The sequence below is a fragment of the Octopus bimaculoides genome, chromosome 1 (genome assembly GCF_001194135.2).
Source record: "Octopus bimaculoides isolate UCB-OBI-ISO-001 chromosome 1, ASM119413v2, whole genome shotgun sequence".
Classification (NCBI taxonomy): domain Eukaryota; kingdom Metazoa; phylum Mollusca; class Cephalopoda; order Octopoda; family Octopodidae; genus Octopus; species Octopus bimaculoides.
This window is the reverse complement of record NC_068981.1, coordinates 40,755,532-40,762,515: the sequence shown is the minus strand read 5'-3', so window position 1 is coordinate 40,762,515 and position 6,984 is coordinate 40,755,532. Positions and strand designations below refer to the sequence as shown.

At 35.1% G+C, this 6,984-nt stretch overlaps 1 protein-coding gene across 3 annotated transcripts in view; it reads right to left on the bottom strand.

Moving 5' to 3' along the window:
- Positions 1–4,339: 4,339 nt before the first annotated feature.
- LOC106871129 (uncharacterized) overlaps positions 4,340–6,984 on the bottom strand; it is a 79,783-nt gene continuing 77,138 nt past the window's right edge. For 2 of the 3 annotated variants that reach the window (XR_008263649.1, XR_001409630.2), the window contains 2 exons: positions 5,813–5,861; positions 4,340–4,450 (listed from right to left, as the gene is read on the bottom strand). The gene's annotated coding sequence lies outside the window, so the exon portion shown is untranslated. Of the gene's footprint in view, positions 4,451–5,812; positions 5,862–6,032; positions 6,181–6,984 lie in introns of those variants that run through there. The other variant, XR_008263650.1, reaches the window with a different exon arrangement.

Genomic DNA, 6,984 nt, shown 5'->3' with positions numbered 1-6,984 from the left:
GGGGGTGAAATAAACTACCTGCATCAACTTACTATAAACGCAGGTAGTAATTTTACCTTGTACTTATCCTTAGCGCAAGTTTTGAAGAGTGCAGTTCGATTTTAACAGTTATTTTTACAAAGCTATAACAGAGGTGTCAAAGGAGCATATTCTGCATATTTTGCTTTATGAGTTCAATAAAGGCAACAATGCAATGGAAAGTGCGAGGTATATTAATGCAGTATATGGGGAATGGACAATAAGCGTGAGCCAGTGTCAATGGTGGTTCCAGAAATTCTGAGCTGGAAACTACAGCCTAGAAGATGAACTTTGTCCTGGAAGATCTGTAGAGCTCAATGAGGATATCCTACAAACCCTGGTGGAACAAAAATCCCATTATAAATGTTGAGGAACTAGCAGAGAAGCTTGGATTTGGTCATTCGACACTTTATCAACACCTGTGTGCCATCAGAAAAGTCATCAAATTGGATCAATAGGTTCCTCACAAACTTTCCAAAGAGTGAATATGTGCTCTTCTTTGCTGTCATGCCTCACCAATGAACTTGCTTTGGACCGAATAGTGACTGGTGATGAGAAATGGGTTCTCTATAAAAATGTCAAGTGCCATAGGAAGTGGGTAGGGAAAGGAGAAACACGAGCAACCCAGGCTAAAGAAGATCTTCACCTAAGTGAGGTGTTGTTATCTGGTTGGTGGGATATGAAAGGGTTAGTCCACTTTGAACTTTTAAACCCAAACAAAATGATAACAAAGGAGATCTACTGCAAGCAGATTGAGCAGCTTAAGTCATTGCTAGAAGAAAAACAACCATCTTTGGTTTCAAGACAAAAGGTGTTCTTCCATCAGGATACTGCTCAGCCACATACAGTGAGGATGACATTCCAATGGCTGGAGTAGTTTGAATGGGAAGCAATGCCCCACCCACCATATTTGCTGGACATTGTTCCATCTGATTATCATTTATTCTGCAGTCTTCAAAATCATTTGGACAGAAAAAATATGAATTCTGTAGACAAGGTAAGAACAGTACTGGAGGAGTATTTTTTGTCATGGACAAGTGAATTTTGGAAGAGGGGCCTTGGAAGTCTACTAGATGGAAGAGCATTGTAGATGAAAGAGAGTATATTTTAGATTAAAAAACTTTATCGTAATTTTGAAAAAAAAACCCAAAACAAAACTGCATTATTTATGGGATGACCCAATATATACAATTGAAAACCAAGAGCAGAGTGGAGATTTATTCACATCTCAAACTCTCCTCTTAGTGTTCAATTATATATTCTATGGAATATTTGCAGTTCGGAATAGGAACAAGGAACCACCTGACAACTGAAGCTTACAAGTGTCAGTATCTATTTAAGCCTTCATGGGCAAGCTGGGTCTCTTGGGACCCCAGAAAAATTTAAAAGTCACACAACTTTTACATTTTTTATATAAATGATTTTATATCTCATGACTTTTATTGTCAATAGTTTATGTATGCATGTACACATTTTCAGTCATATGGATGTTATAGCATAAAATATGGTCAATGGGGGTAAAACTGGACCCCATTGGCCTTCTGTGAAATTATTTTTTTGTTCTTTTTTTTTTTAGGTATTCTGATGAAGTGTAAGACAATTTTCTTCGTATTTGTACTGGTATGAATTGATATACTAAATAATTTTGTCTTATTTTATATTTAGTGCTATATGGATAGTTTATAAAACTATAAAAAATATTGATTTCTTCAAATAAATTATATTCTAATTCCCCACCATTAAGCACTAATAATTACAAATATATACCTATAAAGTGCCAAATTTCTTGTTCTGTATCATGCACTCACACATATATACAAGAATAAACAAATATTACCTTGTGGATAGTGTGGGAAGGCACAAAATTAAAAGGGGGACCCTTGGGACCCCAATGGCCTTTTGTGTAATTCCAATCCTGCTGACCCACGAAGAGTTATGCTAGAGTACTATGTAATTGGGCTGTTGTGGATAGCCTGCATCTATACCAGTTTATGAAATAAGCCGGTATCCGCCAGGATAATTTATCCCATATATATCTATATATATGTGTGTGTGTTTCTGTTTTTAGCAATGGAAGAAATATTACTTCAAAATAGCAATCTGTGCATTATACTTAAAACAGATAAATCTGTTCTCAAATATCTTATGCACCCAGTGTATGTATATATTCGTGTCTTTTCCTACTCACCAATGCCTGACAACCAGTGTTGGTATGTTTATGTCCCTGCAGCTTAGTGCTATCGCAAGAGACCAAAAAAAATAAGTACCCAGTTAAAAAGAAAAAATAAATCAAGCACTGGTGTTGATTTGTTCAATTAAAATTCAAGTCCGTGCTCCAGCATGGCTGCAGCCTAAAAAGAGTGGTTGAAAAAGTGATAGTTTTGGTGTTCTTATCACAAAAATGTATCTTTATTTTTAAAGTCTATTATCAACAGAATGTCCTTACAGAATTAAAGATGGTAGGTTAATGGATTTGGCACAGTCAGAGATTCCCTTGTTAAAGAATGAGAATACAATGCTGCAAATACAAAATTGATAGTTCAGATTTAATACAACAAAATTGCATTATCATTTTATGTCCGTAGACCAAGGCTGCATTTTCCATACTTGTAGGATTTGGACAGGTCTATCAGCACAGCACCACTTGCAGTCCCTTCTCATTCTTGTGTGGTTCAGCATTTCAACTGGATCATTTAGCACTCTTTCAGCCAACAGCGATTCTTCGTATATATATCATCATCATCGTTTAACGCCCGTTTTTCATGCTAGCATGGGTTGGACAGTTTGACTGAGGTCTGGAGAGCCAGTGGTTGCACCATGCTCCAATCTGATCTGGCAATGTTTCAACAGCTGGATGCCCTTCCTAACACTAACCACTCCAAGAGTGTAATGGGTGCTTTTTACATGCCACCAGCACAGGAGCCAGCCAGGATCATATATATATATATAACATCCATACTGATATATTGGGTCATCCCATAAATGTGGTTTTTTTCAATTGTATGAAAGTCAGAGGGGGAGACAGGATAAACTACCTGTATCAACTTGCTATAAAAGCAGTTAGTAATTTTACCTTGTGCTTATTCTTAGTGCAGTTCAATTTTAAGTTATTTTTTAAAGCTATAATTGAAGTGACAAAGGTGCATATTTGGTATATTTTACTTTGAGTTCAATAAAGGTAACAATGCAATGGAAAGTGCGAGGAATATTAATGCAGTATACAAGGATCGGACAATAAACATAAGCCAGTGTCAATGGTGATTCTAGAAACTACAGCCTAGAAGACAAGCCTCGACCTGGAAGATCTCTAGTGCTTGACGAGGATGTCCTGCAAACCCTGGTGGAACAAAATCCCATTGTAACTGTTGAGAAACTAGCAGAAAAGCTTGGATTTGATCATTCAACCATTCATTGACACCTTTGTGGGTCAATGGGTTCCTCACGCTTTCCAAGTCTAATCATGTGCGGCCCAGGCTAAAGAAAGGCCTCACCCATGTAAGATGTTTTCTGTTTGGTAAGATATGAAAGGTTTAGTCCATTTTGAACTTTTAAACCCCGACCAAATGATAACAAGGAAATCTACTGTGAGCAGCTTGAGTGGCTTAAGTCAGCGCTAGAAGAAAAACGACCATCTTTGGTTTCAAGAAAAAAAGTTTTCTTCCAGCAGGATAGTGCTCGGCCATATACAGCGAGGATGACATTCGAAAGGCTGAAACAGTTTGAATGGGAAATGATGCTCCATCCACCATATTTGCTGGACACTGCCCTATCTGATTATCATTTATTCCACAGTCTTTAAAATCATTTGGAGAGAAAAAATATGAATTCTGTAGATGAGGTAAGAACAGTATTGGATTATTTTTTGTCACTTACAAGTGAATTTTGGAAGAGGGGCCTTGCAAATCTACCAGATTGATGGAAAAGCATTGTAGAAAATGAAGGAGAGTATAATTTACATTAAAATTTGTTCATCTTAATTTTGAAAAATAAAATTAAGTATAAAAAACACATTCATGGGATGACCCAATAGTATTTGCTTGTGCATATTACAGCTAAAAATTAGGTGGAACTAATTTTTCCAAACTGAGCATCAAGTAACTCTTGATAATTTTAAGAAAACATTCTGTGCAGTGGTATAACATTCAGATTGGATATCACATACATAAGAATAAAAGCTGCATCCTAAAGACTTACCTCTCTCTACAAGACCAAGAAATACTTCAGTTTTAATCAACTGTTGAGTATCTACAAAACTCCAGAGCCACAATGAAGTATTGCAAATCATGAAAGATTGAAAAATAAAGAAACCAATCCACAGAAGTGTAATTAGATTTTTTTTTTATTGCATAGAAAACTGCTGACAGGAGTAATTAAAATATTTACACGAAAAGGAATTAAATAAGTTGGTAAACTTATTCATCATCAGGTTTTCCTGTAGGGAGAAAAGCAAAAAATCAATTTGTTGTTTGACAAAATATAACAAATTCAAATTTAATATTTAAGTAATCTTTTAGAGAAAAGGTTAGAGATTTATAACACAACAGGTGAACAATTGCCATTGGTTATGTTTCCAATGGATGAATAGCTGGTTCACTGCACCTCTGCTAGTAAGGGCAATAAGGGAGTGTGTCTAAATTGGTGCAAAGGACATTTTGTAAAGCACTTTAAAGAGCACTGTTTTTTTCTCTCCCAATATGCATCAAAACAGACACACTTGATGGGCTTTCTATGATAGATGTACAGAAGAAATTAACAGGGGCATCCATGGACTGTTCAAACTACTCACTAAATGTAATTGATAGGTTTTTGTCTCCGGAATTTAATCAGTCCAAGGAGTGGCTGTGGTAAAATCATAGTGAATAGATTGAGAAAAAGGTAGAAGAGACCCAAGGAGCTGTTGCCTCAGTACAAAAAGCAGATTATGAAAATGTGTAAGTATGCTGCTGCATGCTAAACGAAACATTGACACTGAACATAAAAGATTTGAGGGTAATTGGAGAGAAATGAGGTGGGTATGATTCATTGCATGTCTAAAATTAGCATGTGTGAAAGGTAAACATGGATGAACTAAAATAGAGGCTGAATATCACATAGATTCAGATATGTAAGGGCATGTGATATTAACATGCATAAAAAGATGACACAGAAATGAGTTGAGTGAAATTCTAATATTTATAAGCAACATTGGTATGGATAAGTGAGATGGAATACTCAAGGAATACTGGTGAAAAAGTGTCATGTATATTGTCAGTAAAATGTATCCACGGCACAAAAAAAAAAAAAAAAAAAAAAAAAAAGCAACAATGAGGTCAGATCTAATGATTAGTGGGTTTCATACGCGCAACATCCAAGTGATTATATGATGCAAGACAGATCACTCCAACACTAAATTTGGTAGTGTTTTTACAAGAAATGATTTTGCATTACAAAGTAAAATACAGACAAAAAAGAAAAAAAATCTACATGATTATGTACATTTACATCTTAAAGAAAGTTAATTGATCTGGTATAAATAGCACCCAGTAACCAAATGTGCTTATCAAATGTACTTTTGAGGACACATTGGATAATGTGATCTTAGGTGCACTGTATCTAAGCAAAAAAAGATGGAATGATAACTAGGAAACTTTTGATAGGTATACTTGATCTGGTAGGATCTGATGTTAAGTAATAATTTTAGGGTCCTGAATTCTTTTCCTGTTTTTATTAATCATTAATTAACCTCGAAAGAAAAAAAAAAAGAACTTTTACAAAAATTTAGTTAATGAGGGTAAGGGACGTAACCGTTACTTACCAATAAATTTCGGTCAATCACAAGATCAGACACCAAATTTTCCCCATATCTAATAGAAATAAGAGAAAATATTAAGAAAAATCTAACAGACAAGTGCCTCTTTAACACAATTCTTTGTTAACAACTATAATTTTTTAATCATAAATGCTTGAAGAAATTCTAAACCATATAGTATGGAAAAAGAACATTACTAGTCAGTCTAATAGGTATAATTAGTATAGGAAATCACCTGCTGTTTCGGACTGAGTGTGTTAGAATTCTATTAAGTATTATGTAACTATCTATGTTATAGTAGTTCCCTTCCTGCTCATACTGTTCTACAAATATTCAGGTTGGGAATCAGCTGCATTAATTTAACGTGAGAGAACCTGCAAAAGATTAGCAGACTTTTATAAGTTTTCAAAATTTTACATTTGATAAAATCTTTCTATGAGACATCAAGAGTTTAAAATATTGTACACTTGATGTGTGTTATGTGGAAAAACTGTCCCAACTAATTTTATTTCTCACCTCAGTTATCTATTAACATTTTGCTCATACCAAATTATTTCTTCAATTTTCTACTGATGTTTTCTCCCCAACAGTTGTAGGAGCTTCAACCATTTGTAATAATCTGACAGCTTGGGAAAAATTATAGATAATATTTTCTATCAGGAATTTCTCTTAATACAGCATGCAAAGCAGGACTCCTCTTAGATATTAGGGGACTAGGTAGCCTCTAGGGTGTTGGTGAATGAACAGAGATAATATAAAAAAGACTTTAGTTTTTCAGAGTCAGACTAGTCTTCTCTATCTGTGTTCTGTTCATTCACCAGCACCCAACAGGCTACCTTGATCTCTAATAACTAAAAGGAGTTCATTCTTCAACCTCTCAACAAAAAGCACCCAGTACATTCTGTAATAAGGGAGGTGATCGGAAGTGAGTCCAGTTGTAGAGACCCTGTCCAAAATGGAATGTATGAATGAGATGTGCTCTCTATCATGGAACAGTGGATGTAAAAAAAAATATTACTATCCTTTTCAATTGCACAAAAAAGCTGCACCCAATATGCCATTACCTCCTGTGATATTTCCTGAAGAAATATTACACTTATAACTCTCTATCCTGGTGGATAAATTGTCCTCACTAAGGCATCTCCAGGTTTCCAGTAGTTTCTTTCTCAACTGCACTA